General features: G+C 48.9%; 1 protein-coding gene across 1 annotated transcript in view; it reads left to right on the top strand.

Moving 5' to 3' along the window:
- The first annotated feature begins 6,890 nt into the window (after nucleotides 1-6,890).
- Nucleotides 6,891-23,634, top strand: part of Cacng5 (calcium voltage-gated channel auxiliary subunit gamma 5) — a 42,103-nt gene continuing 25,359 nt past the window's right edge. The window contains exon 1 of the mRNA XM_039085092.2: nucleotides 6,891-7,051. The gene's annotated coding sequence lies outside the window, so the exon portion shown is untranslated. The remainder of the gene's footprint in view (nucleotides 7,052-23,634) is intronic.

The raw sequence follows: 23,634 nt of genomic DNA, 5'->3' as shown, positions 1-23,634 counted from the left end.
GCACCTATGTAGGAGGAGCACCTATGTAGGAGGAGCACCCATGTAGGGGGAGCACCCATGTAGGGGGAGCACCTATGTAGGAGGAGCACCTATGTAGGGGGAGCACCTATGTAGGGGGAGCACCTATGTAGGAGGAGCACCTATGTAGGAGGAGCACCTATGTAGGAAGAGCACCTATGTAGGAAGAGCACCTATGTAGGGGGAGCACCTTGTAGGAGGAGCACCTATGAAGGAAGAGCACCTATGTAGGAAGAGCACCTATGTAGGAGGAGCACCTATGTAGGGGGAGCACCTCTGTAGGAGGAGCACCTATGTAGAGGTGTATCGCTACATCTCAGGAGATCCTGTGTCACTTCCAGTTACTGGGAAATTTCTTGCCCCCTGCCCCAGCCACTTCACACCCACCTGTCTCCAGGCTCCCAGTGGAGCAAAAGTCAGAATGCTAGCTCTGGTCAGGAAGTTTTTCCCCTTTATTATGCAATTAATATGTCCACAGGAGGACTCATACGGGTGACCATGTAACTAAACACCCAAACCAGGACACATGGGAGTCAAAAACATGATGATGGTAGGGAGCTGTCCCTTGGTGTCTGTTCCGTTAACCTTTTTGTCAGTTGGACCCAAAATGGAGTCACCTGGGAAAGAGGAACTTCAGTTGAGGAACTTCTTCCATCAGATTGGCCTGTGAATCTGTCTGTGGGACACTTTCTTGATTAATGATTGATTCAGGAGTGCTCAGCCCACTGTGGCTCTTGCCACCTCTGACTGGGCGGCCTCAGGTTGTATTAGGAAAGCAGGTTGAGCAAAGCCATGAGGAGCAAACTAGTCAACAGTACTCCCTCATAGGCTCTGCCTCAGCTCCTGCCCTGGTGTCCTTCTATGATGCCTCTGTAAATCCAGTGAACCCTTTCCTCTCCAAATTGGTTTTGGTCATGATCTCGATCACAGCAACAGAAACCAGACTAGGGCAGTACCCTGGGGGTTTCCAAGGATATCAAGATCCATACTGGTACCAAAGCGCCTTTATGAAACAGATGGGGCAGGATGTGACCCAGCCTACAGTGGAGGCTGGCAGGTCCCCTCAACAGACCTAGGGGTGCTCAGGTCTCCTGCACCCAGTGCTGTGGGTAGTAGAGGTGAATGCAATCCCAACACTGGGGTGAGAGGGCAATCACAGGGGCTTTCTGCCAGTTGCCAGAGTGGCGATTGGGAGCTCCAGGTACAGTAAGAGGCCATGTCTGAACGACAGGCTTCAGGTTCCACGAAGGGAGGCAGCTCAGGTTGGCTCACCTACTGTGGGCTCAGACAGTGGTCCCCTCCTACCAGGCGGACTTCATCAGCCCGAGATGAGGCTGGACTCCCAAGGCAAAGGCCCAAGGATGCCATGGGGTGCAGAGAAAGGGGAGAGCTGGAAAAGGAGAGCCTCTCCATTTATTTCAGAACAAAGGAAGTAGGGCTAGGCTCCTGTCGCCTCCCAATTACCTGCCTCTCAGGATGACAGGAAATAGCGTCTTAAATAGCCATTTCCTAGCTTTGAAGCTAATGAAAGAAAGCTCTGAAATAAATGAGTGAAAGAGCTTGCTAGAAGGCCCGCAGAGGAGCCGGATGAACCCCTTCTGGCCATGGCAGCCTTCTACCCCTGGGTCTGGGTGTCTTTTATTCTTATCAGACAAGGTTGGGAGTCTCCCAGAGACACAAGGCTTGAGTCACCAGAGACGTTTTACAGAGTTCAGATGAAAACAAGGAACAGTCTGGAACAGTGGTTCTCAACCTGTGGGTGGCAAGTCCTTGAGATCTGTGCATATCGGGTATTTATATTATGTTTCTCAACTGTAGCAAAATTACAGTTATGAAGTAGCAATGAAATAATTTTATGGTTGGGGGTCACCACAACATGAGGAACTGTATTAAAGGGTCGCAACATTAGGAAGGTAGAAAACTTCTGGTCTTGGGTTTATGATTTCCTGCAGAAATCTCTACCAATGGCTTGGCTCATTAGCCCAACCAGGAGCTGTCCAGGTGCTGATCGGACAGCTCCCCTCTGCTCCCTTCTGCTGAAGTTTCTTTCTGGCCCCCTGCCTAGTCTGCTCCACCCAGAGCCTGTATTTGAAGCGATTCCTTATAACTTCCTCTGTAATCAAAATCGAGAGACATCTTCATTTTGTGAATGGGCTCCCCTGACCTTGAAACTGTTTTAGAAGCAATAATCTAGTTACCAAGGGGACGACGCAGGAGAGCAGAAGTTGAACAGCTGGTCTTGAGCGAGCAGGGAACACAGCCCTGGAGAACATGGAGAGCAGCCATGCTGGCAATGAGCGCGCGCTGCTGTGGCAGCCACCAGGTGGGAATGCAGGCGGCAATGTCATCACCCGGGTTCCACAGGATGCTGCCTTGAGAATAAGGGAGAGCATGTTCCTGTGCAAGAAAAGAAATCACTTCTTTGCCTGCTGGGCCTGGAGCTGCAACACAGGGCTGGGCCGCTGGAAGGAGCATGGAAAACAGCTCAGGCTGATAGAAAATGGAGGGATGTGACTGGGTCTGAAAGAACAGGGGCAGGGGAGATTATACTAAGGTCTCTGTAGAACACAGGTCATGCCTGGTCCAGAAGAGTTAAGTATGGGAGGAAAGGGGAGCCACTTACAGGGCAGACTCCACAGGCAAAAAGGAACTGGTGAGCAATACAGCACAGCCTTACCTTCTAGGTTCTCGTCTGCCTCCCCCCATCACCTCCCCCTGCCCCTCCCTCTCCTCCTCCTTTCCCTCCCCTTCCCCTCCTCCTTCCTCTTCCTCTTCCTCTTCTTCCTCCTCATCTTCTTCCTCCTCCTCTTCTTCCTCCTCCTCTTTTTCTCCTCCTTCTCCTTCTCCTTCTCCTTCTCTTTTTCCTTCTTCTTCTTCATGAGGCTCCTGGAGTTCAGGAAGGCCCCAAATTTACTACATGCCCAAGGATGACCTCGAACTCCTGAACTGAGCTTCCTGCCTCCACTTCCTACATGGTTGGATTATTGGTATTCACCACGATATCTGATTTGTGTGCTTTTAGAAACCAAACTCAGGACTGTGCTTACCTGTCAAGCACTCTACCCCTGTGCCATATCACCAGCCCTGGCTCTTTGCTTCTTGAAGCCTACTATTCCTTAAGCCCTGTGGCCAGTCACCCCATCATCCTGGCATCCCCTGCTTCCCCAGCCTGAGCTGTATGGTTCAGAACACACCGTGGCTGTGCTGGTATGATCAGCTCCTAGGACCTGGGGCCTTGTCTCTGAGAGCAGCCTGAAGATTGTGGTTTTGTGCTCTCCTCTTCAGCACATGATATGCCCATGCACACAGGGTGTGAACTTGCCATTTTCCTTTGGGCATTGGCATCTGGCTGTCTCTGGGGAAAAATTACTTCTTTAAATGCTCAGCGCCCTATAGGAAGTGATGGTGTCTGAGCTGGTAGCCTTGTCTTTAGAATCAACTATGCTAACACAGAGAACACAGTGAGAGTGATTGCCTTGAGTAGTGAAGGGATTCATACAATATCATCAATCACTCCTCCAAGGGGACAGCTCCTCCCTGCCCTCCTACTCCCACCTCCCTTGGGCCATCTTCCCTCTCTCCATCTCCACAGACATAGATGACACACCTATGTGTCCCCAAGTCACCCAGATATAAGCCTGACAGAAAAGTGCCAATCCCCTCTGTCCTTGATACCAAAAAGGTGTCACCGCCACCCACTGACAGGTTCACATCTCCACTGCCCGCCACTGTGACGCGGAGTTTGGGTTCCCAGTCCATCTCGTCATTGCTCACCATGCAGCAATCAAGCTCACAAGGGAAGGCAGGGGCACCAGGAAACTCTGTGTCGTTTAACAACCAGCTTGCCTTTTGCCCATGGTGTGTGTCTATCAAAAGTCATCCAGGGAGTTCTACTGCTCACTATCACACTCAAGAGCTCAGGTGACAGAAGACATCATGTCACCTGTCTCCATGATCCCAAAGGCAGAGAGAACTGGCTGACAGAGCAGACACCTGAAAGTGACATCCGTCACCACCTCCCATCCTCTAGGACCAGGAGGAGGCTGTCAGGAAGCCCCACCCCTGCCCAGGACATAACCGGGCATCTTCTTCCACAAGCTTGCAGAGCTCTCTGGGCAAAGCCGACATGCACGTGCAGTGTGTGGCAGGGCACTCCTAATTAAGACCTAACTAGCGTGTGGAGCCTCAGATTCGCTCAACTCAGCTGTGGATTCAGAGAAAGCTTGTGTTTCCTGAATCTCCTCGCCCAACAGGGAGTGCATGAATTATTGAAAGGATCAGGAAAAAAAAAAAGCGAACCGGGGAGGGAGATCTGCTCCATTATTCATCAGGCCAGGAGTCCCCAAGTCCCCAAGCACAGCTGCTGGCTTTCACACCTACACCGTTTTCCCATTATGTCAACGGGAGTGTTTCCAGCCCCGCTGTATTGGCAGCCTCTGAGCAGACTTCCTCTCCTGCCATTCGAGGCCTGTCCTCATCTGCAGCCAACCCTGCAGAGCTGTAGTGAGGATGGAAGCTCCGCTTAGAGCTGAACGCCTTCCTTTCCCTCCCCGGCCCCAGCCCAGGGGGTCTTCCATCCAGAGAGCAAGACTCCTTTGAAAACCAGAAGGGCTTTAAATCCCACCCTGCCCCGCCCCACCCGCCCACTGCTGTCTGTGTCTGCAGTTGTAGCATCCATGCTAGCCACGCCCATCCAAGCCCAGCCCATTTGCATTTCAAATCTGGGTGACATTTTCTACTCTCTGACTCTGGTCCATGCTGGCCACTCCCTCGGCTCCAAACTCCCACTCAGACCTCTCTGCCTTACTACTGAAATGCTCTTCTTCCTGCACGTCCAGATCTCAAGGCCAGGAAAGTAACTTTCACGTAGACCATGTCAGGTGCTACACCTCTTTACCCACAAGGTCTCAGAAGCCTCCCAGTGGCCCAGAAAGTTCAAGATTCTCACCAGTTCTGGCTGCACAGTGAGGAGGGAGCCTGTGCAAAACGTGACAGAGCATCTCAGCCAAAATGATTAATTACATTGTGGGAAAGATTATCGACCCATATACCGAACACAGCCTTCCCAAGAAAGAGTTGTACAACCACCCAAGTCATACCCTGCTTACAAAGGAGCAAGGCTCCGAGAGGTTACAGACTTTGTCTGAGGTCACACAACTGGCTAGGTGGCTGATCCAGGTTGAAGACCTCATTCCAGCAAACCCACATCCTTTCTTGCACAACCACCTAAGTCTTGGGGCACACTGCCTTGGGCAGGACTGGGAGGGAAGCCACGAGCATCCCTGGAAATGCCCTTTGTAAAGAGTTTCAAAAGAAAAAGGGAAAGTTGAGCATGGTGGTGCATGCCTTTAATCCCAGCACAGAGGCAGGTGGATTTCTGTGAGTTTGATGTCTGTCTGGTCTCACTATGTAGCCCCGGTGATCCTGGCACTCACTGTGTAGACCAGGCTGGCCTCAGTTCTTCTTTGTCTTTCATGGCACAGATACACAACACCTATAGTGTAACTTGTCTAGCAGCTATCTCCTTAGCAGCTTTAGTCTCATGAGACATTTGTCCAACTTTTAGACAGTCATTCAACAAACACAGCCCCACCCCCACCCCCACCCCACACACGCACCTGCTGTGTGCCAAGCCTTCTGTCTAAGCTCACAGTATAGTCAAGGAGAGTGCCAATCAACTCATCATTGCCACACTGATGACTCTTAGGCCCAGAAGAGGAGGAGAAATGAATCCTTAGACCACAGGAAGAACCAATAGTATGCAGTGCCATTTATATATGGCAGTGTCCACCCATGGTGTCTGGATCAAACAACCTTAGCCACAAAGGGCTTCAGTACAAGTGATGCCTTATAGTCTGGGGTAAATATGCTCACCGCTGATGTCTGACCACTGACCACTGGGCAGAGGAAACAGCTGAGTTAGTAAAATGGTAGCAAACACTTGCAGTCCAGACACTGGGGAGCAACAACAGGAGAATCCCTGGGGCTCGATGGCCACACACACACACACACACACACACACACACACACACACACACACACACGAACACTCCTCATCTTGTCCCACTTCATTGCCTGAAGGAACTTGACAAGAGAGTCAAGTTCCTGGAAGACCCCTGAGGCCAGGCTGCCCAAGCCCACCTCCCTGGGGGCATGCATGTGTCCAGCTTGCAGCAAATGCTACTGTGGGCAAAGTTCAAAAACGTATAGACAAAGATACCAGCTGCCATTTCAGACACGAAGGTGGGAAAGCCAGAGAGAGTGAGCCCTTGTGCTGCCCCAGCCAGTCTGCTCCAGCTGAACCAGCATTGCTCCAGCTGCAAATTGTTCAGGGCTTCATAAGCCTGTGAAATTAAGTTTGATGGCCCCGTGAAAACCCTGCATTCCAGTTAACAATTTAGAGGAGGAAGAAATGCTTAATGCCAGAGCCAGGGAGCTATGAGCTACTGATGTCGTTCTGTGGTGTGCCTTCAGGAACACCCTTGGGTCTGAGCCTCCCCGTTGGCATCTGTGAAATGGGAGTGTTGTGAGGGACAAATGACCTGGGACCTGAAAAGCGCTTTGACGAGTGCCTGGCCCTCAGAACTCAATAAACAACTGGCTGTTGCCAGAATATTCTCTCCATCATCGACTGCAGCAGCCAGCACGGGAAGTTGAGTCTGACTCAAGGCAGGTAGGTGTTCTTAGTTTGGAAAGCCTCCCTTCTCGTACAACAACCCCCAAAGTCTTCACCTACGGTCTCCACAGGAATGCTTCCCCACCCAAGGTTTCTCCTCTCGGTGGAAGACAGCATCCTTTAGCCCCAAAGCCCACCCGCAACTGACTGCATAGGAAGGTAGGCCCCGCCCAGACCCCGCCCCAGACCCCGCCTTCTTCCAGTACAGTGCTCCAGCGGCGGCCACCCGCACGGTAGCTGGCGCAGAGCAGCTCCAGCGGACCGGACGGGGCGGGCGTCCGGCAGGCAGCGCGGTACCTTCCACCCAGAGCAGCCCGCAAGGAACCTTACAGGCAAGTCTGGGATCGTGGCCGTGAGGTAAGCGCAAAGATGAGCAGGAGGGATAGACACACGCCTTGTCGGGGGTCCAGGAAGCGATGATCTCTGGTGGTGCCAACCGCTACTGTGTCAGGCTGGCCTCCTTACTGAGTAGCCAGGGGCAGGGTGGGGCGCTCTCCTCTCTCTCTCTCTCTCTCTCTCTCTCTCTCTCTCTCTCTCTCTCTCTCTCTCTCTCTGTGTGTGTGTGTGTGTGTGTGTGTGTGTGTGTGTGTGTGTGTGTGTGTGTTCAGGGCTTGAGGATCATGACTCCCCTCTTTGCTGGTGTTTCTGAGCAACTTGCCCACTCCAAAGCCAAAGCCACACTTTCCCCCACAGAGTTGAATGGGACTGGAAGAACTGACCTGGATGCGGGATAGTAAAGCCCTCTGCCACCTGTTGAGCTGGGCTGTGGGTCTCTGAGGGCCAGCCTCCCCTAGGCTGTCAGCCAGCGTCTGTGATTGGACTCACTTCCCAGCGGTCTCACCCACCCGCAAGTTAGCTGTCCATCATAGGACATCTAGTCTGCTTTTATTGCTTTCCTCCTGTCTGCCCTAGCTGACAGGAGGACGCTCGGGAGGGATAGTAGGAGAAAGGGGCTTTGCCAAAAGCTCCGGGATTGATAAAGATCCGTGGTGGAACAGCATAAGACATGGGGATCTCCTTTATGCTTTGAGTGAAATACCAACTACCAAAGCACCCTATATTTTCCCCCAGAAACTCTAAACTGCCCCATGTAATGACTTGATCTCTTTACCGGAATCCTATCTTGGCAACTGATCAAACTGCAGCATATGAGCAGTGTTAACGTGAAATCAAATCTTGGGGCTGAAGGGAGATTTAAAAAACATACCAGGTACCTAAGTGAGAACTCCTGTGGTTTCTGAGGGAGTCCTATCTCCAGGCTGGTCCTCACGGTGCTTAGAAATGGCTAGCTTTCTGTTTGGTCTTGCCACACAGAAGGGAAGAATCCCAACCATTCCCAGGTTGGAGGCATCAGGGACCTGGGAGAGGGACCTGAAAGAGGGCTTGGGGAACGTGATAGCTGAGCTGTTCCCACACAGCTGGAAGGGGCTGGCTTTAGTTTGTGATAGAAAACATGGGCTCTAACCTCAGTCGCTCACCCTCTGACAGTGTAACATTGGCTAATCCACAGAACCTCTTGGAGGTTCCATTTCCTCCTCTTGTAAAGCTGGGCTGTCAGTTGTGAGAACAAAGTAAGATCACAAATGACAGTATTCATTTGAAGAAATGTCCAGGACTGCCTCGGCTTCCTCAGACACTAGGCTTGAGGATGGTGGCCACGTACTGAGGAAGCACAATTAGTTCTCGGAGAGGGAGAATGCACTGGGAGTGTTAGAGCTTGAGAGAGCTCTGGTGGAGTTTAGATTCCCAGAGGATGAAGGAACTGTAACTATGGAGTCATGACTCTAGGGGGAGCTATCATTGCCACCCCCCAGACCCTGCACCCCTCAAGCTTTGGATAGATATTTTTTGCAGACTCCTGGGTCATTGCCAGCTGGTTCTTCACTGTGTGCCTGTCTGTCATCCCATCCCTGAGTTTAGTGGCGGTCTTACCAGCTGGCAGAACTGGGGACAACTGTGTGTGATTTTAGTTGCACTGGTAAAACCCCTTGTCATCAAATATCCACTTCTCCTGGAGTGTAGCCGCCTGGGGTCTAATATTCTACTGTGAGAGATTTAGTCCTTTGGTCCCCTGCCTTGCAACCTATGTCAGCCACTAAACCTTCACAACAATGACTTGTTTAGAGACTTTCAGGACCTTTATGAAAAGGGGGTAAGGACAGAAGAGCAGAAAGGGAGGCAAATGGGGGTGCAGGAGAGAAAAGATGGGACTTTACCAACTGTACAGTCCCCAGAAACAGACGAAGTACCCTGAGAGGGAGGCAGGCCGGGAAGGCAGATGGCAAGTGATGGGCAGGGAAGGGCTGAACCTCAGTCGTGATCCTGTGGGGACAGGAAGAGGGTGCCTACTAAGGAAGCCTGTGCTGGACAACTGACTGGGAGTGAGCTGCAGGGCCCTGTGAGAGGCAAAGAAACACCAAAGCAAAGCATCATCCAGCCACTCCGCCGCTCTTCCCCACCCCCACTGTCAGCCATACATTGTGTTTGGAGCCTAGGCTGTGGCTGTAGCTGTTTACACACACAAACACACATATACACTCCACACACACCACACATACCACACACACACACACACCACACAAACACACACACAAACACATCACACACACCACACATACACACCACACACCACATACACACACACACCACACATACACACCACACACCACACATACCACACACACACACACACCACACAAACACACACACCACACAAACACACACACACCACACATACACATCACACACACCACACATACACACCACACACCACATACACACACACCACACATACACACCACACACCACACATACCACACACACACAACACACAACACACATATCATACACACCACACACACACACCACACACACACATAAACACACACCACACCCACCCACCACACATACACACATACACCATACATACACACCCTCCACACACACCACACACATACACACACACAAACACCATACAACACATACACACACACCACACATACACACACACCATACTACACATACACACCACACACCACATACACACACACACCACACATACACACCACACACCACACATACCACACACACACAACACACAACACACATATCATACACACCGCACATACACACCACACACACACCACACATACACACACACACACACACACACACACACACACACACGCACCCTGCCCCTCGTGTCACCTCTCTTGAGAGAAGCAGAAACAGTCGTTCACCCACCCCTGACATGGCTCCTGGACTGATGGAGGCTGGAGGAACAAGGGATTTTACTGGAGTCAGCATGAATGGCTTGTGGGGTCCTGTGGCTCTCAGTGTAGGTCATGCTGGAGAACTCGGGGAAGTCCCTGCTGAGAAAGCCTGTGGGCCAGCCTCACTGGGGGAGGGGTGGATGAGCATCACTTAGATCTGTGGAAACCACTGCCACTGTTGTCCTGGCATGTGATAATCCAAAGAAGAGTGTTTGCAGCCCATTCTAGTGGGCCAGAGGGCAGGGTCACAACCAGAAAGAAGACACAATGAGCCACTAATATGTCTTTATGGTCTTGCATTCCCAATAGACATCTTTTTGTTTGTTTGTTTGTTTGTTTGTTTTATTCTGTTGTTTTTGTTTTTCTAATAAAGCCCCAGCTCTCATGTACCATAGGCTAGCCTCAAACTATCCATGTAGGAGGATGACTTCAAACTCCTTATCTTGGCTCTGCCTCTCAAGTACTGGGATATACCACCACGTCTGCTTTATGCAGTGCTGGGGACCAAGCTCAGGGTCTTACATAAGGCAGGCAAGCACTTTCCCAACTGATCTGAGCTACAGCCCCAGCCCAAGGGACAATCACTCTTATATATAATGTTGATGGCATTATATATAATATCATTGTTCTTCCATAATGAGCACCCAGGGGGCTTATGCCAACCACTGAGCTAAGCGACAGGGGTGCTGTGGTATGCTTGGCTTTGGGGGGAATGGGTATTCTTGTGTTTGGTGACAAGCAGGCTGACCTGTGTATTGCAGAATGTCCCCAGTCTCCAGCACCTACATACCAGTAGCACTCATCCATCTACACACCTGCCTGTCCTCAGACATTTGCCTGATATTCCCCCGGGGAGCAAGGCAGCCTGATGTTGAGAATCATTGGGGATCTAGCTAAGAATAAACTAGGAGGAGGAAAAAAACAGTCCTGCTCCCTCAGGAGCAGCGTTATGCGAAAGCAGCAAAAAAGCAGTCAGCTGCATGGTAGAAGTGCTGGCAAGAGGGTGGGGTGAGAGGCTGAAGAGTGTGGGTGGGGTGGGCGGCCATTTCTAAAGGAGACTCAGCAGAGGCACGCCTGAGTAGGTGACATTTCAGCAGAGAGGGGAAGTGAGGGGAGAGAGCAAAGTGTGCAGAAATCTGGGGACCCACCCGCCAATCAGTGGGGGGAAAAGCTTAGGGGGGCGGTGGCTAGGGCTGGGTGGAGTGGATAGGGGTAGGGACAGGTTGCTGGAGTCTGATGATTTAACACCCCCTACACACACACACACACACACACACACACACACACACACACACACACACACACAGAGGACTTTGCGTTTTCACACTGAGCGCTCACAGCCTGCTGGGTGCCGATGTACAGACGTACGCCATCTTGACTGCCTTTAGCTGACATTGAAAGAGGTAAGTACTACTTCTTTACTTGGTTTTTCGATTGTGAAGAGTAAGGTACAGAATGGCAGAAAACATGGAGATGTAAAGGACAGCCCACACTCTTGTCTCCTGCCAAAGGGCACTCTGAGGCTGTGCAGTTTTGAGTTTTCTAGCCCCAGCTCTAGCCCTTTACTAAAATATCTCCCAGTGTCTATGTTTTCTCTGAGGATGGTGACCCCCACACACATACACACACATGCACACGTTGGTGTCTTTGGGAATAGTGTTGATCTTTAGCGCTCATATGTCTCACGCCTGTAACCAGTAACTACGAAGTAAGTGGTCCCTCTGCTCCTAGACATCATCTCTTTGACTTTGTATGTATTCACTGAACTGGACCCAGGCTATCTGCTGAGGCTGGCCTGAGGCTGGACTTGAAATGGAATGTTCCACAATTGAGCAGAATTGCTGAGACCATCTCCCTCCCTAAAACTCTCTTGCCCCATGCAGAAGTCAGAGTCTCAATTAGTCCAAGGCAGGCAGGCCCTTATTTATTGATCAAGCAGTATATATGAGAAGTCAGGTCTTTCTTAAAAATAGAGGTTTAAAAATAGCCCAGAACTGGGAAAGAGGAAGCAGCTCACGGTGACTACAAAGGAATGACCTCCTTGGTGACTGCCACTATGAAACCCTTGATGCTTTTCCTTGCCCAAGGATCACAGTAGATGGGTGCTGCTGGCGCCTGGAAGAAAGTCATCTGCCAGCCTAAGTGAGGGGCATCCAAGCTAATGAGGGACCCTGTACCAGGAACTCACATCCTATGGACATGAGGAATATCCTTGGCTTGAGTGGAAAAGCCTGGCTTATAAAGTTGTCTGTACAGATACAGCCTCCCTCCCAGGGATGGACTGTGTGTGAGCATGGATCCCTAGGGGTTCAGCCTCAGCAGAGGGAGACTGGCAAGCCAGCCCTGAAGGTCTGGACAGACACTGGACACAGACACAAAGCTTTATCTTGCTTCTCTGAGTCTCGGGGTTCATATCCCTTGACCTCCTGAGATACTGGTCCCAACCTCAGCAGATAGCCTGGGTCCAGTTCAATGAATACATACAAAGTCAAAGAGATGATGTCTAGGAGCAGAGGGACCACTTACTTCGTAGTTACTGGTTACAGGCGTGAGACATATGAGCGCTAAAGATCAAACACTATTCCCAAAGACACCAACGTGTGCATGTGTGTGTAAGTGTGTGGGGGTCACCATCCTCAGAGAAAACATAGACACTGGGAGATATTTTAGTAAAGGGCTAGAGCTGGGGCTAGAAAACTCAAAACTGCACAGCCTCAGAGTGCCCTTTGGCGGGAGACAGAGTGTCCTTTGGCGGGAGCATCCTGGGAGGTGACAGCAGTTATGGAGCCTGGTAAGTGTCCCTCCTGCTCAGCCTTTGGCAATGTAACTTGCTTGCTGCCATGTCTGTGGATCACTGAGAACGAAGACCAGTTAGTCATGATCCCCTCCCCACCATCTCTGCAGTGGACACATAGACATGTGGCCTGAAGTTCAACCCCTCTGTGTGCCTTGAGTCACTTGACCTCCCTGAGCCCCCATTTCTCTAATTCTGAAATGGAGTGGCGAGCAGTCACTACTGTGGTGATGAGTTCAAGATCCCTGATACACCCGTACCCACTCACCTTCCCAGTTCTGTGGGCATGGAGCTCTGCCCGCCCTCAACATGATGTCTATACCCAGCTTGGCAGAAGTTAGGCTACCATGTTGGTAACCCTGGTCCTAAAGCCACCATCTGCCAAGACCTGGGCACAATGGTGACAACAATGGCAAATTCTGCTCTGGGTTCCCGATGTTAGTGCTCTTTCTGACCTTGTCTAGCTGCAGATGAATTTGTGAGGCTGTTACCATGAGTCCTGTGTGCATGTGTGTGCATGTGTGTATGAGAAAGACTCTATGTGTGCAGGGTATGCATGTATGTGCAGATGCATGTGTACAGTTGTACAAAGGCATGTGGAGGCTGAAAGACAACCTCAGGGGTTGTTCTTCAGGGACGATCTACCTTTCTTTTTCTAGTTTTTATTTTTAGGCAGGTTTTCTCACTGGCCTAATGCTCACCAAATAGACTAGGCTGATAGTTAGCAAACCTCAGAGATCTGCCCATCTCTATGTCACCGGTTTGGGAATTACAAGTGTATACCACCATGCCTGGATTTTAAAATGTGGGTTTGAAGGATTGAACAAGCAAACCAAGCTATTTCCTAAACCTCCATGAGCCAGATCTTATAAAAGAAGAAACCAAGAACCATTAACTAATTTCAAGTCATCTAGCTGCTTTATGAACCAATGAATATAACCAAAACATCTAACCTAGGGGTAGATTCTTATAAAAATTGTCTTCTTTTTATCTGAAATGAAACCTCCAGATGGCCTTGAGATGCAAGAGACTCAGCCAAGTGTCACCTCCTCAAAAAAGTCTTCCAAGATAGTCCTATCTGGGGCTTTGTGTGCCTTGAGGACATTGTTGGTGCATGGTAGGACCCAGCTTCCCCCAGTGCTGTCCCTCCCTTGAGACCAAGAGCACCAAACAGGATTTCCATATATCTTGGCCTAATAGCAGCCACTCTAGTATCATAGAAACCCATGCATATTGTGGCTCTGCCAATGCCCAAGACACTTGTGTGCTCAAGTCTAATCATGCACCTCCGGAGCTCAGTGTCCAGTGCCTTTTAGCAGGTTCAATCTCTGGGGTCTTGTCCTCAGCTGGCAGAGGTACCAGAGGCAATAGGTCTCTTGATCTGCAGGAGGCCTGCCCCTCTTGCTGCCTGGGGCTGCAGGGCCATGTGACTGTCAGGGCAAAGTTCTCAGCTTGAGCAATGATGTAAAGGGGCCAGGGCAACTGAGGGGCTGCTTTGGGCCTCACCTTTTGGTGAACACTTTACTTAGCTTCTAGTCTCTCACTCCTAGCTCCTGCCCCCTTTCTATTGCTTGTTTATACACACTTGTAGTATGTACCTCTAAACTGATATAAATCCTGCCCTTTCAAAGAAATACATTCAATTGTGTGGGCGGGTGCGTGTGTGTGTGTGTGTAAGTACATACGTACATATATATGTATGTAATCTTCCTCAGTAATTCTGCTCATTAGTCACTGAGGCAGAGTTCTGAACCCAAAGCTTGCATATCAGGCTGCTCTAGTGTGCCAACCCTCTGTCTCTACATGCTGAGCACTGGAATTACACATGGCTGCCACTCTTCCTGGCTTTTATGTGGATTCTGGAGATCCAAGCTCAGGTCCTCACACTGGCACAGTGGGTGCTTCACCTGATAACCCATCTTGCCAGCCTTTGCCATTTTAAATGTCCAGTCCAGTGGCATTTCATGATCCAATGTGACAAAGCCTGCTGTGATCCCCAGAACAGCATCACCCTAAATGGAGATGCACCCCAGTAACCGCCCTCCCGGTACCCCCTTTCCCCTGAGATTCTGTCATCTGCCACACTGCTTCCTATCCCTGTGACTTCACCTTCAGGATATTTTATGTAAAAATATGATGTGTGACTGAGTTAGGTTTCTTTCATTTCACACATTTTCAAGCTGAAACTTGCATTGAGATTCCGTGTGTGTGTGTGTGTGTGTGTGTGTGTGTGTGTGTGTACGTGTGTGTGTGTACAGTGAGGAGACCTGAGAGGGCACTGGGTGTCCTGCTCTATTGTTATCTGCCTTATTCCTTTGAGACAGTGCCTCTCCATCAACTTGGAGCTAAGCTAGAGGCCAGCAATCCTTAGCAATCCTTCTGCCCCCACCCAATCCCCCCACACACCTTCTTCTCCCTCATAGACCTGAAGTTACAGGCACATGTGGCCATACCCAGCTTTTTATGCTAGCAATTTGAACTTGAGTTGAATGGTGACAATACTTTTTATAACAAACATTCTCACTCATAGAGCAGGTTCATCAACCCAAGAGATCCCCTCCCTGTGGTGGCTGAATAAAACCTCCCTGTGTTGATGGACCACACTGCTTATACATCCATTAGCTATGAACATCCGGGTGTTCCCAGCTGTGGAAATCTGTAAGCAGGAAGCAGCAGTCCGGTTCCTGCTTGAGTTCTTGCCCTGGCATCCCCCAAGAATGGACATCTGGGGAGTAACAGGTGTTGCTCCCTCAGTCACAGTGCAGGGTGACTGGGAACTTGATAGGCAAACAACTTATGCCTCTGTCTAGTCAGGACAGGTTCATAGCTACAGGCTCCTCCCCTCCGCCCTCCTTACCAGGGTCAACTGTCTGATCCCAGATACCCGAGGGATGGCAGTCAGGCCCATAGTTCTTGTCGCACCTGCAAGGTTGTTACTGTGAGATCCAGACCAAGGTCAAGGACCTGAGTTCTAAGAAGCCCCCTCCTAAATTACCACAGATATGGCAGACAATGGCTAGAGCCACTTTTCAGCTTCAGTGGATAAGAGTGTTGGAACGGGAAGAACCCCACCCTGTGGTAGATGTGACTGTCACCTGATGCTTAACCTGGTCTCCACATGGGAGCCTACTGGTAGAAGGCCTGTAGTCATAATCAGAGCGTGCCCAACAGGGTTGTCTCTGTGTTCTGTTAATTCACCTGCACACAACTCCACAAAAGTATTCTCTCTCTTTTTTTTTAATCACTCCTGTGTAGATACGACAGGTAAGAGAAAGTATCTTACTCAAGGACACTCTGCTGGTAAGGACAGGAACCAGGATCAGAACTGACAGAGTGCTTGAATGGGCAACTTGTGGATTTCATAACTTCTTGGGAGGCTGACCTAGGAATAAACTTAAACAGGGCAGATCCTCCCAACCTACCTGCTTTCTCTGTGTTGAAGGGACTGATTGACTCTGAAGACATGGAGGACAGTCCCCTGGGGGTGTCAGTTCTTGGAGGCTCAGGGCTGGTCCTGACATCCCTTACCCCTGTGTCCCTATCTCCAAGTTCAGTACCAGGTACAAGGTGATAGCTGGCCTTTGTGTGTGGCCTCTGCTCCCTCCTTTGCCCTCTCTGAGGTTTTCCTACAGACACCCCTTCACTCATGAGTGTCTCATTTCATTGTTCTTCCAAGAAATTTCCAGGATACAGATCCACGGGGTGGGCCCTATGCCGAGTCCCACTTAAGATGCCACATTGCCTGATACTCCCACTAGAACCTAACCATCCCAGCTCAGCCAAGACTTCCTACTAGAGGAAATAGAGTTCTTCAGAGGCCAACTATAGCCAGAGCAGCCAGCTGGTAAACCAGTTGGGAACTGGAGGGCCAAAGCCCAAGAAGCTGAGAGTGCCAGATGCAGGCTGCGCCCTGAGTGGGAATCACCTCATATACCCCCTTGCCGTGTCCCTGAAACAGGCTCTGTGGTTATTGTCATTAGGACAAGGCTGCCGACATTCATGCTAGAGTGTTGGTGGCTTGGTGATACTGTCTGCTCTGCTTGGATTTCAGCTTAGCTATGAAGACATCTGAACCTCAGACAGGGAAGACTTTTACATGGCAGTGGACTGAGCCAGAAGTTATGGTAGTGGTGCTGGGTCCCTCCTGGAGACCTTCCTCCCTCCCTTCCTTCCCTCAGACCCCTGCAGTTGGACACCAGTGCTGGCTCAGGGCAGAACAGGGTATAAAGTCAGATAGGGACACTTGTGCACATTGATTGAGAACTCACTGTCAGCCCCAGTGCCAGCAGGTGGTGGCTAGCTATTAAAGGGGCACTGCTCGGTTCACCCAGCTTCAAGATCAATTAATATCAAAACTAGCATTATTTTATCTGCTGCCTCTGTGGAGGGCCTAGAGTGGGGAGATGCAGAATAGACCCATCATTCTCCGATATTGATTTTCTCTGCTCCCTCTCTCTTCCCTCCGGATAGGAACGTCTGTCTCCCTCCCGATAGACGCATCGTTATGGGCAGGATGAAACCACTCATCATCTGAGGTGCCCGGGGAGCCATGCTATGCACAGGCAGACAGAAGCAGTGGCCAGGAGCTGGCCAGATGGAGCTGGCCCAGGAAAGGGTGGGGGATGCCAGGAGGCAGCAGTTGCCTGGTCTCACCTTCTCCCCACCCTAGAGAGTGCAGGTCCAGCATGGAGTGATGGCCAGGAGCTTGGAGTACCTTGGGGGTACCTGTAGCTTTACCTGAAGATGACATCCACTGGCTGAGTGGCTTCTTAGAGCTGTGTTCTGGGGTCTGCCTAAGGAAAACCCTGTCTCTTTGGAGGACTACAACCAAGTTCAAATCCTGCCCTAGCTTCCCAGAGTATGGTGCCTCCCTTGGCTTCTATTTTATGCTTCATAAAGTGAACCCTGTTATCTATAATGTCATCTCAGAAGGTTTGGTCAAGGAGCCAGTGAGTTAACACGTGAACGTGTTTGATAAAACAAAAGTAAAGGTCAGGTCAGTCAATCAACAAACATTGCTATGTGGTTTCCCCCGGCTGACTGACAGCTCTTCCAGACTCCTGAGGGTATAAACTCTGGCGTGTCAGACAGTCAGAAGACACAGTGTACGTTACAGTAGAAGTGAAAATGAACTTTTTTTTAAAACATGAGGCTGAGGAGGATACATGTTGCTTTGGTGGTAGTGCACTGACAGGCAAAAAGCCCTGGGTTCTATCCCCAGCACCGCAGAAAGCTGAGCATGATGGTATATACCTCTAATGTCAGTGACCTCAGAGGTGGAGGCAGGAGGATTCAGCCCAAGGTCATCATAGCAATACATCCAGTTTGAGGCAGCCTGGGCTACATGAGACTGTGACTCATCATAGCAATACATCCAGTTTGAGGCAGCCTGGGCTACATGAGACTGCGACTCATCATAACAATACATCCAGTTTGAGGCAGCCTGGGCTACATGAGACTGCGTCTCAAATATACAGTAATACACACAATTAATATACATTAATTAATTAAAGTTAATTAACTAATTATGTGGGGGTGTGGCTAACGATAGAGCACTTGCTTAGCAGTCACAAGACCCAGAGCTCAATCCCCCAGTAAACAAAGCAGGAACAATTTAAAACACCTTTCCTGGAAGAAGCCAATCCTGTAGAGTTCTCAGCTGGTCTAGCCCAGAGCTGAGTTAATTGGACAGAAACAAGCCAGGAGAGGTGAGAAAACAAGGTGTCAGCACACAGGGGCTCCTCACGGAGAGCTGGCTGCAAGCAGGCCCTGCCTGATTGGAGTCTTCTGGCTTCCTCTCCTCAGCCAGCCCCTCCTCTGTTTCCTTGGCAGAGGAGGGGCTGGCTGTCATCCCTATCCTGCTGAAGTTGAAGTGGGGGTGGGGTGCTGACATCCTTGTTCATGGCTTGCAGAGTCTCCATGTGATCTGGGCATCTGCAGTCCGAGGTCAGTTGTCCATAAACTCCAGAGAAGAGCAATCCCCTTTCAGAGTATGTGAACCACTGTTAACTGGGCAAACAAAAGTAGAGCACAGTAAAGCCTGGGGCAGGCTGGCTGGAGCCCCAGGAGGAAGGAGGGAGAAAAGCTGTCCCAGGGAGAGGGGAGGACACTCACTGCTGGCCTTGATGCTGAGGTCACAGGGCTGTATTCTTCCAGCTGTCCCTCTTTATGGGGTGAGGGGGGACTTCCAGGATCCTCAGAGATACCCAAGTCCCCAAGCTCTTAAATGGTGATATATTCACAGGTCCACATGCCACCCTCTTGTGTATTAAAAATCCTTTCTACAGCATTGATATCAGCTTTTACAGAGCAAACACTGTCAACTGCTGTGTACTCTTTCCTGAGCGGTACCTCAAAGAGTCTGTACCTATTCACTGCAGACACCGTTTAGAAAACATTTCAGGTCATGGTTGTTCAAATTCATGGCCATAAGGGCTGGTCATAAAGTTCCTCATTTGTTTCTATCACTGTTGGTTCTTAAATTAATTTAAAAATGAATAAAAAGATTAAACACTTGTTAATTTCTCTTCTCCTTTTGAGACGGAGCCTATGTAATCCTAGCCTGGAACTCACTCTGTAGGTCAGGCCGGTGTTAAACTCACAGAGATCCGCCTACCTCTGCCTCTGTAGTGCTGGGATTAAAGATGTGCTGTGCACCACCACACCTGGCAACATTTGTCAACTTAAAAATTACAATGCACACACATATATGTATACACATATATGTAGTCACATGCATAGATAATGTGCTTGTGCACATGTATACATGAGCGTGCACACGTAAGTGCAAATACGTGTGTGTGCGCAGCTTACTGGAGAAATCACTTCTGCTCTTAGCAGGACATTGGAAACTGCAGAAGATTTTCTAGATAAAAGATAAAAGAGAGAAGTCTGGAACAGCACTAGGAAAGAGAAAGGGAGATAAAGCAGGGACTCTCAAAGTGCACAGATGGCCTAATAAGAATGGATTGCCCATCCCTTCAAACTCAGACCCTTGAAACTGACCTTTAAACTGACCCCAAAAACGTGTCCATGAGTGAGTGTAGGTATGTGTATGTGTGATCCAGATATGAACCACAGAAGCACACACTCATATACTGTCTCATATGCTCACATTCTTTCATACATACAATAGTAATGGGTTTTAAATTCAAAGGTTATGTAAAATAACTAATCTGTGGCAATTCTAGAAAATTTACAAAAAAAAAAAAACAATATTAGGAATAAGGTTAGGGGTGAACCTATATGCCAGTAGAAAAAAAATTGACATATAAGAGAATATCATGAACTTTCATTAAAATGGGTGGTTTTCCTAAAGGTAATGTGAGAAGAAGCAGAGGCTGAATAGGTTGTAGTCATTGAAGGAACTGAAAGGGATTCAAATGGAGACACATTCAAATACAGGCTGGCAAAGTGTGAATGTGTGCACATGTGTTCATGCATGTGTGCATGTATGTGGGCATGTGGGCACATGCATGTGTAAGTGTGTATGTGTGTGCATGCGTGCATATGTGTGTGTGCATGTGCATGTGAGTACACACATGTGTGAATGTGTGTGTGCATGTGTGCACGAGTACATGTACGTGAGCCTGTGTGTGCATGAGTGTGCGTGTGTGCACATGTGTACATGCATGTGGGTATGTGTATGGTGTGTGGGCACATGCATTTGCAAGTTCATGTGTGTGTACATGCATGAATATGTGTGTGAGTATGCACACGAATGAGCATGTGTGTATACACACTCGTGCATTTGTGTGAAGGTTAACCTTGTGATGGTGTTCTCTGGGTGTGATCCAGTTTGGTTTTGAGGCAGGGTCTCTCATTGGCTGGCAGCTGGCTGGTCAATGAGCCCCAGGAATCCCCCGTCTCCTATCCCCAACACTAGAGTCATGGGCTTGCAGCACAATGCCTGGCTGTTTCGTGTGTGTTCTGGGAATTGCCTCGAGCTCCTCATGCTTTACCTTCCAAGCTGCCCTCCAAGCTCTCCTCCAAGCTCTCCTCCCCTCCGTGAGCTTTACTGGCAAGTTTTTCCAAACCTGAAAGGCGTTTAAACCTCCTTAGGAAGCTACTGTCTCGTGTAAAGAAAGTGGAGTCCACACATAGTGACAACTCTCAATTGCTCACTGAAAGCCAATGAATAGACACAATTCTCTTGTGACTCTCTGCAGTTGGCTCTCTGTCCGCTCCACTAGGGATGTTTCTGCCCCCCCCTCCACCACCCACTCATCTCTCTCCTAAAACTTCACCTCTTCCACAGTGTCGTGCTAAGGGGAATCAGACAGTACGTGGTCTTTCGCATTCTAATTGGACACATTTTTGAGACAGGGTCTCCCTGGCCGGCTTGGAACTTGCTATTACACCTTAGAGTCACAGAAACCCTCCTTCCCCTGACTTTGCCTCTTCCCAAACGCTAGGACTAAAGGTCTGAGCCCTCACATCCACTTCTTAAAATTTTTAGTTGTTTATCCATTTACCAATAAGGGATATTTGTACTGGTGGCAATTAGGATTCTCTTGAATTACTCTTTACTGCAGATGAGTTTTGTGAGACTCTAAATTTCTCCCAGAAACCTCACCCTGAAATGATGGAACTGGTTAGCAGTACAGTAATGAAGCTGCCAAACCGCCAAACCGCTTCCTGAAAGAGTCAAATGGTCAAACCACCTGGCCTTCTCTCCTGCAATGTGCAGCAACCCTTAATTGTCCCAGGTCTTCACCAACACCTGATATTGCCAGTCTTTTTTGGACTTTGGCCACATCTGTGTGTCAAGTTATCTCTTTGTTGTTCTTCTATGACTTTTATGGTGACACCGACAGTTATAGCTCAGTGCAAATGTCACTAAAGATAATTATGTCATATGTGTGCTCATACCTGTGTGCAGAAAGCCAGACCCCCGGAGTACAAGGATGGCTCAACGCTAAAATATAAACATGTTCTCTCAAGAAATGCAGAAATTTATTTTTTTAAAATCAACCTATTATGAATTAAAAATTTTGTTAGCTAACTAGCAATGATCAAGAAAGGCTTTGCCCTCCATGAGCCATATTTTAAATAAATACTATAGTCAGCGGTAAAACACGAGACAGTTTTTCCAAATCAGGTAAGTATTGTTACTTTTATAAGTGAGAGATTCTACACAATTCACTAAAATAAGAGAAAGAAATGTGACGCAAAAGAATTGGAATCCCCAGCTGGAGAGACGGCTCAGAGGTTAAGAGCACTGACTGCTCTTCCAGAGGTCCTGAGTTCAATTCCCAGCAACCACATGGTGGCTCGCAACCTTCTGTAATGGGATCTGATGCCCTCTTCTGGCCTGCAGGTGTATGTGCAGATAGAGCACGCATATGCATACATATAAATAAAAAATAATTAAAAAAAAAAAAGAATTGGAATCCAGGGCTGGAGAGATGGCTCAGCAGTTAAGAGCACTGGCTGCTCTTCCAGAGGTCCTGAGTTCAATTCCCAACAACTACGTGGTGGCTTACAACCATCTGTAAATTTAATGCCGTCTTCTGGTGTGTCTAAAGACAGCTCATATGCATAAAGTAATAATTCTTTCTTTAAAATAATTCTTTAAAAATTGGAATTAAAAATACAAAGTATTCTGGTTCACGGGTGCTGTTACCCAGACAGAAAATCCAAGAGGGCCATGTTTAGCAAAGTTATCCAATACGAGATCCACACACAAAGATCGGTAATAGTACAGCGGATTAGAATCTAAAAAGCTCCCACAAGGTACCACAAAAACAAAAGGTGGCGGAAAGTCATAGAGTTTCCCAAAACAATTTCCACATAAATAGATTAAATATCATATCTGTACTACTTTGAGAACTCCTATAAATGAATGAGGAAAGGTAGCAAACTTGGTAAGATAAAGTAAGGATGGGACTACAGAGATAGCCCAGTATCTGCTCAGTCATAAAAGATAGAAGTTCAGATCCCAGCACCCACATGCGACAGATCCCACGTGCCTGTAGCTCCAGTTCCGGAGGACCTAGCGCCCTCTGCTGGCCTCTATGAGTGCCTGCAATACATAGATGCACACACACATATTCTCTCTCTCTCTCTCTCTCTCTCTCTCTCTCTCTCTCTCTCTCTCTCTCTCTCTCTCTCTCTCTCTCTCTCTCTCTCTCTCTCTCTCTCCAGCTGGCATACCCACATGGATGAGAGAAATCTCATCCCGGGAGAGGGAGAATTCTTCTTCCCCAAGGATCGTCTCCTCATAAGTTATGCAATCCCAAGTGGCCAGCTCTGCACGCATACACATGAGAACAACACTAAATTCACCCAACAGGTCTCAGAGGACATGAACATGAGAGGGAGTAGGGGAGAATGGAAGGAGTTACAGGGTTGGTGGTGGGGAGAAGACGTAAATACAGTACTTATATAGAGCATTCTTAAAAATTAATAAAATCGGGAAAATAAATAATGAAGTCGGGGTTGGGGATTTAGCTCAGTGGTACAGCGCTTGCCTAGGAAGCGCAAGGCCCTGGGTTTGGTCCCCAGCTCCGAAAAAAAGAACCAAAAAAAAAATAATAATAATGAAGTCATTTCACAAAAGGAGGAACAGTAATATGACTATAAGTGAGAATATGCCCTGTGTGATCAGTAAACATGGAGACACAGATGAGAAGCCAGTTACCATGTTATTCTCACCAACACTGAGATGAAATAAAGTCTGACAGTCCCAGATGCTGGAGTGGATGGGATGTGCTATGAACCCATAGACTGCAGGTGCTGCACCTATTGTGAAAGAAAATCGGACACCTTCAGAGTCACTGTAACACCCTCCTTCACACAAAGATTACATTGTTCCTTTTCTATGTTACTAAAGGAGGCTGAGAAGACTTAAATATCCCATAAACTACTATGTT

Source organism: Rattus norvegicus, chromosome 10 (assembly GCF_036323735.1).
Source record: "Rattus norvegicus strain BN/NHsdMcwi chromosome 10, GRCr8, whole genome shotgun sequence".
Taxonomy (NCBI): Eukaryota; Metazoa; Chordata; class Mammalia; order Rodentia; family Muridae; genus Rattus; species Rattus norvegicus.
Note: the sequence above shows the minus strand (reverse complement) of the source record. Positions and strands in the feature narration are given on the sequence as shown.